The sequence below is a fragment of the Rhamphochromis longiceps genome, linkage group LG6 (genome assembly GCF_057381845.1).
Source record: "Rhamphochromis longiceps isolate RC_006_pf linkage group LG6, R_longiceps_female_GT1.1, whole genome shotgun sequence".
NCBI classification, from domain to species: Eukaryota; Metazoa; Chordata; class Actinopteri; order Cichliformes; family Cichlidae; genus Rhamphochromis; species Rhamphochromis longiceps.
The window spans coordinates 25,913,085-25,926,309 of NC_140562.1; the positions used below are offsets into that span (position 1 = coordinate 25,913,085).

At 42.1% G+C, this 13,225-nt stretch overlaps 1 protein-coding gene across 8 annotated transcripts in view; it reads right to left on the bottom strand.

The window, feature by feature from the left end:
• Positions 1-10,776, bottom strand: part of apbb2b (amyloid beta (A4) precursor protein-binding, family B, member 2b) — a 58,140-nt gene extending 47,364 nt beyond the window's left edge. For 7 of the 8 annotated variants that reach the window (XM_085409905.1, XM_085409900.1, XM_085409898.1 and 4 more), the window contains exon 1: positions 10,646-10,776. The gene's annotated coding sequence lies outside the window, so the exon portion shown is untranslated. Of the gene's footprint in view, positions 1-10,122; positions 10,562-10,645 lie in introns of those variants that run through there. The other variant, XM_085409899.1, reaches the window with a different exon arrangement.
• Between the last annotated feature and the right edge of the window lie 2,449 nt (positions 10,777-13,225).

Consider the following 13,225-nt stretch of genomic DNA (forward strand, 5'->3'; position numbering starts at 1 on the left):
TGTGCAAGTTCCCCCACCTAAAATGATGACAGAGGTCAGTAATTTGCACCAGAGGTACACTTCAACTGTGAGAGACAGAATGTGAAAAAAAAAAATCCATGAATCCACATGGTAGGATTTGTAAAGAATTTATTCGTAAATCAGGGTGGAAAATAAGTATTTGGTCAATAACAAAAATACAACTCAATACTTTGTAACATAACCTTTGTTGGCAATAACAGAGGTCAAACGTTTACTATAGGTCTTTACCAGGTTTGCACACACAGTAGCTGGTATTTTGGCCCATTCCTCCATGCAGATCTTCTCGAGAGCAGTGATGTTTTGGGGCTGTCGCCGAGCAACACGGACTTTCAACTCCCGCCACAGATTTTCTATGGGGTTGAGGTCTGGAGACTGGCTAGGCCACTCCAGGACTTTCAAATGCTTCTTACGGAGCCACTCCTTTGTTGCCCGGGCGGTGTGTTTTGGATCATTGTCATGTTGGAAGACCCAGCCTCGTTTCATCTTCAAAGTTCTCACTGATGGAAGGAGGTTTTGGCTCAAAATCTCACGATACATGGCCCCATTCATTCAGTCCTTAACACGGATCAGTCGTCCTGTCCCCTTGGCAGAAAAACAGCCCCATAGCATGATGTTTCCACCCCCATGCTTCACAGTAGGTATGGTGTTCTTGGGATGCAACTCAGTATTCTTCTTCCTCCAAATACGACGAGTTGAGTTTATACCAAAAAGTTCTACTTTGGTTTCATCTGACCACATGACATTCTCCCAATCCTCTGCTGTATCATCCATGTGCTCTCTGGCAAACTTCAGACGGGCCTGGACATGCACTGGCTTCAGCAGCGGAACACGTCTGGCACTGCGGGATTTGATTCCCTGCCGTTGTAGTGTGTTACTGATGGTGACCTTTGTTACTTTGGTCCCAGCTCTCTGCAGGTCATTCACCAGGTCCCCCCGTGTGGTTCTGGGATCTTTGCTCACCGTTCTCATGATCATTTTGACCCCACGGGATGAGATCTTGCGTGGAGCCCCAGATCGAGGGAGATTATCAGTGGTCTTGTATGTCTTCCATTTTCTGATGATTGCTCCCACAGTTGATTTTTTCACACCAAGCTGCTTGCCTATTGTAGATTCACTCTTCCCAGTCTGGTGCAGGTCTACAATACTTTTCCTGGTGTCCTTCGAAAGCTCTTTGGTCTTGGCCATGGCGGAGTTTGGAGTCTGACTGTTTGAGGCTGTGGACAGGTGTCTTTTATACAGATGATGAGTTCAAACAGGTGCCATTCATACAGGTAACGAGTGGGGGACAGAAAAGCTTCTTACAGAAGACGTTACAGGTCTGTGAGAGCCAGAGATTTTCCTTGTTTGAGGTGACCAAATACTTATTTTCCACCCTGATTTACGAATAAATTCTTTACAAATCCTACTATGTGAATTCATGGATTTTTTTTCACATTCTGTCTCTCACAGTTGAAGTGTACCTCTGGTGCAAATTACTGACCTCTGTCATCATTTTAGGTGGGGGAACTTGCACAATCGGTGGCTGACTAAATACTTTTTTGCCCCACTGTAGTTATGCAAAATGGGCAGTCCTGCACATTCAAGAGTCGTCTCACTTTACTACACTTAATATAACTAGAGAAATGGTCTGCATCACTGAACTTTCTTTCTTTTTTAATGCTCCACTACCACGGTTTGTCAACTACCACTAAACAACAGAAATAGAAGAACATGCTAAGGTCCATCCAGTACTTTCATTACAGTCATTTGAGAGCAGTGTGGGGTGGGGGTCATCTTTGGTCATCAAATAGTTCACAATTAAAACTGAATACTCGTTTGACTCCCGTTGCTAGGCACCCAAACCAAAGAGTTCATCACTCAAAGTCACCACGGGAACAGCATCTATAGCTCAAATATCAAGACTGAATCTGAGGCTACAGCAGCAGGAAAAGGTGCTGCGAGTCACTTACTGGCACGATGAGCTGTGTCATGAATCCACAGGAGTTACTTTGCAAAAAAGGCAATCTGCTCTCAAATTTAACTGGTGGATTAACAGGTGCTGTTTGGTATTCACCAGCTGTCAACCGTATGAGCTCGATCACTAACGAGCCTATGGCCACTCATCTACCTGAACATCATGATGCAGTTCCCAATACCGCAGAGAACATCGCAGATAAACATTAAAAAGGCAGAGTTCACCTCCCCATTGTATTAAACAATCACACTCTGTGCCTTTTACCACATTTCTTACACTTTACACATAGTGCAAATTCAACACTGTCTGACACACTCATTGAATTAACATCCGTTAGTTACAGCTGAGTAAATCTGTTGGCGTCATGTGTCAGCAAGCGTCTCAACATCCACCTGGCCAGGACACCCCATCTAATGTTTTGGTTAAGTTTTGTTTCAGCTACATACTTAAAATGAGGGAAAATGTGCAGAAAATAGAGAGGTTCCATTTCAACCAAAGTCTCATACATTAATTTGTTCAAACACTAACATCCACCAGATCATTGGAGACCTGCTTAAGCAGCGATCACACCCTGCTATGGACATAGACAGCTGTAGATATCATGGACCATTAAGTCCACTAGAACAGGAATGACTAAAGTCCACTTTAACTAAAGGGTGCACAGTTGGTGCACTGTATGTCTCCATAGATAAGGCTGTTTTGATCCAAAAAGCTGTCCAGCATGCAGATGTCCTCCCATGTATATAACTATAACATGCCTCTTAGGGGTAGTGTTAGGTTCTACTTTAGCCATGTGCTAAACAAAAGCCTGAAGATTACACCTTTCCAATCAAGTCCTGTTAATCCATTTTGGCTTTACAAGTCATCTGCTATAATATTTCCATTTGGGTGTGCCAAATGGAAGGAAATGCCATTAAAAAGGAGCAGATGCGAAGCCAACTCTAGCCCAAACCAGGTCACTGGTCACCTGGTGGAAACTAACCCAGAGAGGTTAACCCAGTAAAAATCACAGGTTACCAAATATAAAATATAATAATGTATATATATATATATATATATATATATATATAATATAAAAGTTCCAGGTAAAAATGGGACGCTGAACTCTTAAAATTCTGACTCGCTCATTCACTCTTTCATCTCACTAAATACCGAAAATATCTCTTTGCAGACCAAAAGGAGAATAAATAAAGTGTTCTCCATATTTTTATTTCTGACTCAGGTTATATTTATACTATCAAACCTCATGCTCCTGTCATTTCTTTTATCAATATGAGTCAGCAAAAAGCAAGCACTTCGATCATTAGAGCTTCTTACTACTTCTCACTTGACTGCAAACATTACAGCTGCTTCATATTCTTTTGTTTGGTAGAAAGAGAGGATATTGGCTATTGGAAAGCCACACCTTTCCCCTCTGAAGAAACACATAGAGGGGCGGACAGACATGGCTGTGCACAAAAGGCCTGTCAGATCCAAGGCCAGGGCAGAAGCAGTGGAGAGACTGCGTATCCTATATATAGCCGAAATGTGACAGGACATCCGAGAGGACAGGGAAGTCTAGACACAAATGGCACAGCACTTAATCAAACTGTGTGTGTGTGTCTTCAGCACAGTCTTGTTATCTCACCTTTCATTAGACAGCCTGTGTCAAGCTGTTGCATGATAATGCCACAAGATTGTATTAATATCACAGCCTTGTGTGATCAAAATGGCTGGAGGCTCGGCCTTTATTTGCCAAATTAAAGGGGGGGGAAAGGAAGGAAGGGAGACAGAAAGACTCAGAAAATGAGAGAGAAAGCAACGGGGTACTAGCGTCAAAGATGTGAGGAGAGTTGGTGGATCAGAGCGAGTGACTCATCAGAAAAGGAATGTCCCATCACTGCCAACGAAACTACAGACACCGTTGCAATGATTGCTCCATCGCCAATACTTTAAATCACCCCATCTCTGGCTCTTGTCACCTCTTCCTCCTACACAAAGCCTGTCTCTTTCTCCCTCTGTCTCTGTACTGCTTATCGTTGTCGTTTCCCAGCTTAAGCAGGCCATTCTTCTCCTGCTAGATATTGCTTTTGGATGGGGATGACAAAGCTAGCTAAACCACAACTAGTGGACCAGCTCTGCACCACCCCTGTTAGGAGCAAACAGAGGTCAAGGCCGCCAATTCGTTTATTCTAACGAGTGAGTGCAAAGCCAATAAGCAAATTCCAGCACTGTGTGGTTAATCAAAGCGACACTAGTCAATTAATTTAAATTTTAATCCCCAATACAAAGTTGTTTTAAATGCAACTGCGGTTTTATGAATCACAGTAAAGATATGGAGATGAGGCTGGCACCGCATCACATCCTTACCACAGATGTTCGGTTATTTATACTCCCACCACAGGATATGATGTAGGCATAAAAAACAAAAAGAACACCACCACAATGACTGCACACATGATTCAACTTTTAGATCACCTGTCATCCTGTGCATTCACCACACAGGAATTTACAGGCTCTGCCCTTCCACATCAAGATGGAAGAAAGGGTTCGTGGCAGTTTTACCATTTCTTCTGTGGGATTTTAAACCAGCCGAAAAACCCCTACAGATAAAAAAATAAACAAAAAACAAAATCAGTGTTGCCTTCTGCTGCTGATCTTGGCACACAGCTGATGTAGAAAAGACCTAATATTTGGCTAAAACTAGTTTTCTCATACACTTTCAGGGATCAAGTGACCTGCATTATCGAGTGGCATCAGAGAAATAGTTTTCAATTAAAGCATCAGTGGGAAGGTGATGAAGCAGGCCTCGACTATGATCTACGATAAGTCAATTTTTTCAAGAGGCATCCTGTGTATTTTACATTTACTATTATGTTATACATTCACTGTGCATATCAGTGTCACTACTGAACACTGAAAACAGCAGCGTCAAACATACACTGCCTGGTCCAAAAAAAAAAAAAAAAAAAAGTCACACTAATATTTTGTTGGACTGTGTTAGCTTTGATGACAGCACACATCCACTGTTCCATTATAAGCTTATGCAATGTTACAACACTTATTTCCATCTAGACTTGCACTTTTTCACCAACATCTTGCACTGATGATGAGAGTTAGACCGATACATTAAGTCTTCTTCAGCAAATCCCGGTTCTTCAATGAGATTAAGGTCTGGACTCATTGGTGGCCAATCCATGTGTGAAAATGCTCTCTGAACCACTCTTTGACAGTTAGAGCCCAACGAATCCTGGCGCTGTCAAATATAATTAAAATATCCCTGTGCCACAAATGGATGGAAAAAGCTGGGCTCTCAGTATATTCAGGTAGTCAGCTGACCTTGTTTTCTGAACACAGACCACCTAAAAATTACAATGAAAATTGCAACCACAGGCTTGCATGGTAGGTACTAGGGATGGTCGATGCACCACCACTCTGGAACAGGGCAAATCTGGACTCATAAGACCACGTGATCCTTTTTTCATTCCTCCACAGTCCAATCTTTATGCTCCTTGGCAAACTGAAACCTGTTTTCCCAGTTAGCCTCATTGATAAGTGTTTTCTTCTGGCTACAGAGCTGTTTGTTCTATCGTTAAATTTTTACAATTTGATTTCACCAAACATATAAATGATCTCCAATCATTTTCAAGATTTGTGCCAATTTGCAAGGGAAACAGTAAGGGCTTAACATATTTTTGCACAAATGTTGTTCTTTATATGTGAATGTTTGGTTCTTTATCGTATCTCCTGGCTAAATGCTTAAAGCACTAATTTCAGCTCTGCTTGCTATTATTAGTGCACTGCAAATATTTTGCTTGGCAAGCCCTTCAGGTTTTTCCCCCACCCCTAAAAATTCTTTATGAAATCCAATTACCTGCTAACAGAGGAACACCTGTCCATTTACCCAAGTGGTCCTTGAGACATGGAGTCCAGACTCTCACTTCTATCACTTCTTAATCCTTGTTTAGAGACAGCCCAAATCCTTGAACTTGTTTTAAGTAGGCCAATTTACAGTAGCACCTGGGGCTCTGGCCTTTATAGCCACTTTAATATCATATGACTGTGTGTGTGCACGTGTGTTTGTTTAAAAGCCAAAAGGAGGCGAGAGGAGGGAGAACGGAACGCCAGACCAAAAGCCAGAAGAAGAAAAAACCCTTATGCAGCTGAACTGAAACTGATGGGTGTATACAGGGGAAAGTGCAGCCATGTGGAAAAGACAACATCAGAAACAGAAACATATAAACAGGAGAGTCGCAGAAAAAGCCCCCCCCCCCCTTTCAAAAGTAGAAATCCTGTCCATCCTCGCCTCATCCTCAGGTAATTTGGAGGCAGAATAACGTGCATACTGATGACCCGATCCCAGAGCGCTCTGACAGCAAGGAGACAGTCCATCGGCGAGGCTGCCAGGAGCCGACACACTACACAAACAGAAAAACACACAAAAAAAAAAGAAAAGAAAACAAAGCGGAAAAAAGTGGAGGGGGGAAAAGGCGGCGATGAGGAGCAAGCATGCGGGCGAAAAGCTGTCAAAAAACAGGCGAGACAGACGGACAGATGGAAAGATGAGAAAAAAAGGGGCCCTATCATCTGGCTTCACACCCCGCAGGATGAACAGGGCCTCTGTGCTCCTTCCCTGTTCAAACACACCTCACGGCTGTCTGCTCCCTGCAACAACAATGCGCGCACACACACGCATGCACGCACACACACACTGCAGCCTGCCTAACAGTGGGCACAATAACCCTATTGAGAGGCATCGATAGGGGGCTGAAAGTGAAGAGAATGAGATGCTGAAAAAAGATTGACAACTCACACATACAGTCTCCCGGACCCAGCAGCACACATAAATCCACACAAACAAATCGTAGCGTGGTTATCCTGCCAGCATGACAGCCTGGGATGAATCTACTCTCTGCTGTCCTTAATTCATCATTCATCTGTCCAATCTGGTCACACACACCACACACACACACGACTAAAAATCACACACACAAACAGTTGTTTGGTCAGGGGCGGACCAGAAGTATTGTTACACAAGGGAAGAAGGGTGGTGGTAGCGGATCTCCGAACTCTTTATCTGATTGCTCACACACACCCACGCAGAAACGCTCAGTCACACAAGCATGTACACACACGCACACTTTCACCACGCTTTCTCGTCAGCTGCTGTGCATGACCCCGACCACACACAGACTAACGAGTTGGTGCTGCAAGGCAAGAAAGTCCCGGGATCGTTCACATGCAGGTTTATCGTCTTTCCAACAACTGCACCCATTCTGCTGAGGACTGTGGCTAGCGCGGCTATTGAAACATATTTTAGGCTGTGCTCAAAGCTTTGCAAGGTGACAGCCTGGATTAGGGTCAATCAACCAAATGTGACAAAAATGCCCACCTGAGCCCCTCCATCACACGATTCAAGTATTTTTAATGAAGGCATGCAAAACTTTATCTACATACTAGGTCCTCAAATTTTGCTCTTTTTAAAAATCTTTTTTTTTTTTTGCATTTTTAGCCCTTATAATCCCAAAAGTACAACAACTAGCCACATAAAGGGCTAAAAACAAACAGACCGTCTCTGATGTCCATGCATGTTCACTTTATGACGATTCTGAAAATCTTCTTCAGCACCTAAAGCCATTTGATCAGCTATTATATGGAATATCTGAACACTCTTTCACAGATACCAGTCATTAACAAAAAAAATGACTATCTCAGAAATCATTTTCACACAGCTTAAGGATGAGCCTGGTATTAAAATACAGGTTAAAATTGAGACCTTTGGGAGGTGGTTTAGCTCCCTGGGTTGGGTGAGATACCAATATGCCGCAAGGCCACCACAGATCATTTCCTGCATGCTTTTCACCTTACTCCATCTTCCCGTCCTTTCCTATCTGCCTCACAGAAAAGCAGAACTTCCACAGGCTAAAGCTTAATTTGACCCAAGTGCAACTTTGCCAGTGCAACAATGATATATGCTGCAGAACTGATGCTCGAATCAAAAAATACAAAATAAAAATAAATTTGCCTTCAGAATATAACGCTAAGATTTTACCTCACCCTTACACTGCAGTAAAACTGATTTGAAACCAACATTTCATGAAATTATTAAGGGTCAGAAATGCTGAAAAGGTTTTGACATTCATCTCATGTTCTTTGACTGTAAAACTGCTAAACTTCTAAAATCCTGATTCTTCAGGGGTCAGGTGCCATGTGTTGATTCATTTCATATAAAAACGAGACATTACCGACTTGCGCTTGCATTCTGTGCATGTGTCCAAATCGTGCAGCAGCACGCCTTCCTTTGAGGATGAGTTGGCATCTTGAAAGCGAGGAGCTCATACCAAATATTACCAGAGCTAAAACAAAGACGCACTCAGGAACAGTCTGCAGTGCTTGGCCCAAAACTCGACCCATAAATGTCCGAGTCACTTTTTCCACACTCAGCAACTCCTGATTGCTGTATAGAAATGCTACAAGAGGGAGGGAGGGCAAAGGAGCGAGAGAGAGAAAATGACGAGGGAAAAGAAGGATGAAGCGACGACAGAGGCTGGCAACACAGAGAGGAGCAGAATATAAACCAACTTAACCCAAACCCAAAAGCCCTGAGCAATTAGCAATGACATCATGTACACGCACGCACGCACGCACGCACGCACGCACGCACGCACGCACGCACGCACGCACGCACGCACACACTGCAGAGAAGGGCTAGGTTTGAATGAAAAGCAAGACAGCAGGGTATAGAGGCTGCAAGGATAGCGAGGGAGGCGAGGCAGAGGATGACAGTGCACCATTTCTACTATGGTGGTACAGCCAGTGACACATTCAGTTTTGCAATTGCACAAATGAACTCACCAAACCGACACCGCCACAACCACAGCTTAAAATAGAGAGCACAAGCTGTTTACCAACAAAGTGCTTATAAAAAATAAAAAAAGGAAGCAAAGGCAGGAAAAGGGAGAACTGGGAAGATATTTAGATCAGACTCAAAGCATGCTTTACTCATGAGGCTTTTTAACATGACTGCACCTTTGAAACAGATACACCAGTAAGTAAGTACCAGTGCAAATGTGATGCAAAACAAATACAGCAGAGCCAGGAGAGAAAGGCTGGCAGTGAAACCTCAGTGGTGCACTCTAAAAGAAGAAATCGGGTCCTCTGACAATTGGTGTTATTGTCAACAACTTCAGCACTCCTTCTCCTCATAGGCTGCAATATATTACATGAACTGTGTCCCGAGCGTTTACAGTCTTACCACAAGAGTCAACAGTGACGCTCCCTCTAGGTGTTTATGCACAATCATTACATATCCCAAACTCTCACTCTCTCCCCTCTCTCTTTCTCCTCCCTACCTCTAAGAAAATTAAAACAGGAAAGCTATTCACGTCCTCCTCTAGATTCTTTATATCGCAAAAACATAAACATGCAATTAAGTGGCTCCATGTTTGCATAAAACAAACAGCCGTATCTTCTCAGGGAGCTCTGGCAGAAACAACCAGAGGAAGGCTGGAAATGATTAGCTAGCCACAACCAACCAGGACCAAGCACCACTGCAAGTCCCTGACTGGGCTCCCAGGGGTTTCTGATGGCCTACAGCCCCACACACTATTCAATGTAATATGCCTAAGTGAAGAGAATACCCCCTTTATGCCTGTTTGTTTCACAATGAGCCTTTTTATTACTTAAATTGTTGCTGTAAACAGAGCACGACATGGGAATGTTTCCAACCTCTGGATGGAAACCACAGGACAGAAAACTGGCGCAGGCTGAATTAATCTGTCAGCTAATTAGTTCCAAACAGAAAATTAATAATTGATTAAAGGTTTAAGCCACTGTTGGAGTGACAGACTGATACTTGTTGGATCAATCATCTTAAATTTAAATGATTTACTATACAACTGAAGATGTGAGGAAGGTCACATTGTTGCCTGATCCACGAATAACTGATAAAAACACCAATCTAGGCTTTACTCAAAATTTTCTGATTTTTTTTTTTTTTTGGTCACTTGCCGAAATGAATATTATATCTTACTGACTTAGCTTAATGCACCAAACTGGCTAGTTGCCTCATATGAAGGTATTTAGGGGTGTGAAGCATAAAAAAAGCCTTGTTTTTGTCTTGAGGTTGGCCAAGTTTGGATGATTGGACAGTTTCCCCCGTCTCTTACCTGAGCCTAGGCCCTCTGCATGAAGACGACACACGTTTAAGAGCCGTTAGGTGCCACAAAGGTTATTTTACACGTATGTTGTGTCCACCGTCGGACGGTTCTCCTGTTTTTCGGTCCCCTCGACACAGCGGCTGAGTTAAAAAGTCAAGCTGGAGTCAGCGGCAGCTGCCTTGCCCGCGACCGTGCTCCGTTTACGGCTGCGCATTGAACGTGTGACTCCCTGAACGCTGTGTGAGAGCTCGTCCACGGACACCGGGAAAATACGTGACAATAAAGTGAAAGAAGCATACCCTGGGTCCCGTAAATGCCCCCTCCCCTCATCTGCCGCCCCAGCCTATCCTCCTATACCACCACCACCTTCGCCAACCGTTTGTAACACAGCGGGCCCCTCAGATGCCAATCACTGCGTCGCCCGGGGAAGATTACGGGAAAAGTTAACTCCCGTTTTTCATTTGAACGAGACGTAAAACGACCGCAAGTCCCTGCGTTGAAGCGAAATTTATCGGCATACCACATCACTCACCTCTTCTCCTGCGGGTTCACGTACTCCTCGCAGAGCTCCTGTCTTTTTTCTCTCTCTCCACCCCTCCGTTCTCGGATTGTTTCCCTTTTCTCCTCCCTCCCAGATGCCGCTGGTCTCCGGCAGGGGGAACCGGGGGACGCTGCTCCGGAAGCAAACGCTCCTCTGTTTTTACTGCCTACGCAGAGAGCGGCTCAATATTTGCGCTTTAATCTGTGATGCCTGCTGGCAGCTTTAAATCAAGAGGTTTCAGTAGCAAAGATGAACTGTTGGTTAGGAAAGCATTGTCCAAAAAAAAGTGACAATGAAAATGTCGACAGAAAGCATGATTATTCCTAACACACGAGATGGGAAGGAATAACTGCAGAGAATAGGTTAAAATGTATAATATAATAATAAGCAAGCATAATGTGGAAATTACTGTATAAGCAGTACTGTGCAAAAGTCTCGAGACATCTTAATTTCTTTCTGAAGATCTTCCAGAGTTTTCCTTTGGACATAGGTTGCTTTTTCACTATTTTTTCAGTTCAGATCTTGCACCTCAAATTTTTCAGAGTTTGTTTGTTTGTTTGTTTGTTTGTTTGTTTGTTTGTTTGTTTGTTAAGACACTTAACACATCTTTAGGTACACACAATTTGTTCTCATATCTTTAGTTGAAGTCATATAAAATGCCAATTGGGGCTTTATATAGCTTTATTTTTCAGCACGAGAAGCATCCCAAATACACCGCGAATGCAATAAAAGCACACTCGGATAGAAAAACACATCCAATGAAACTATCAGTCAAGGTTTGGCCTCCCCAGAGCAAAGACCTAAACACTATTAAAGTGTTGTGGGATCATGTTGACAGAGAACAGAACAAAAGGCAGACAACATCCAAAGACAAGCTTTGAATGTCCTTCAAGAAGCCTGGAGAACTAAGACTACCTAAAGAAATGACAAGAAAGCTGCCTGAAAGAGTTGAGGCTGTGCTGAAGAATAAAGGTGTCATACCAATTATTGACTATTGACAAGCTTATTTAAATTGTTCAAACTCTGTTTTTGCCATATATACTGAATTTTTATGTACGTTTGCACATGTTGGCATCAGAAGCTGGTTTTCCTTACATGCACAAACAACCAGCACTTCAACGGCATCTAAGTCTGGACCTTTGCTTTCGACTATACCATTTTATAACATCAGTTTCTTCTATGTGGAAATGATAATTGTTTGAATGAAGCTATCAGCAATTTCCCTTGGACATCTGCAAGCACTGTTAGATATGATCCGCGCTTAATAGTAGGTATTAGAGTCTTCTCTTTATAAAGCTCAAAAATGTCTACTGCTGCTGTGGCCTCCCTCTTTGATTTGTCTGTCTGTTTTCACTAGCAAACTACAGATTTGCTCTAATGCTCTGTGAACAGTGAAGACTTTCTCCTTGCAGGTCAAATTAGTGGCAAATCCATGTTATTGTAGATTCTTTTCATTTTTACTAGATACAAACACTTTTAAGCCTCAAGCAGTCTGCTCTTGGGCTGAATTTTATAGGTGTTTGAAATCCTCAGCTCTTGGAAATTTTTGTTTGTTTATATTTTAAATCCTTTCCCAGATTCACACACTAGCTTTATGGTTTTAAGGTATGATAAAGTTAGGGGTGTACTTACCTTTTCTATGTGACTAAACTGTTATTTCATTCTTTTCAACTGTGAAAATAGTACAAAATGTCTATGTGTCTTTGATCCCCTTATCCAAGCACTGGTGCAGAAAAAAAATCTAATATTTGCTTGTTCAAGTATGTTCAAAAGGTTAACTATTACTGCAAGTACAGTGTAAATAAACCTGTTTTTGTAGCCGTTTGTACTGATAATAAGCAAAACTGTGCAACAGTTGAGCCACAAACAAAAACTGACTGTGTGAAATGAACATACTTATACGTAGGCTATACCATTTTGGTTTTGGCAAATTTTAAGATACATTTCATAATATACACAAATGAATGCCATATAAGATCTGGCAACAGTGCATATTTAGTTAAGGCTGAAAAATATAATACATAAGCACATACACAAATTTAAAAAGAAAAATCAGTTCAATTCAATAAAAGTTAAGTGGGCATAATCCAGTTTAGGCTGGAGCCACGCTGGGTCTATTAAATGTGGAGTTTAATGTATGCTGGAGTTTATCTTTGAGTCAACACGTGTAGTGAAACATTTCTGTATTTAGAGGATTTAACAGGTTGCTTTTGACTTTTCCTCTGCTGCTATCCATTGGTCATGATAACATTTACAAATTAAACATTTCTATGAGTTGTAGTTTGCAGTGAGCGCTTTATGTTGCCCCCTTAATATGAATAATACAAATAAAGACAAAACTTTATTTTATTTATTTAATCATAAAATTAATATGGTGTCATTCAGCATAGACCAAATTTGGGGAATATTCTTTTAAAATTATGACACCTGGTGGTGAAATCTACTTACTACACTGTGTGACGTGGTACTTAGGCATTTTGAATTAGTCCAAACTAAATCACATAAATGGGTCTTTATTCTAAAGTTATTTTGTGACACACTGTGTCAAGTATTTATAACTGATCATTTGAT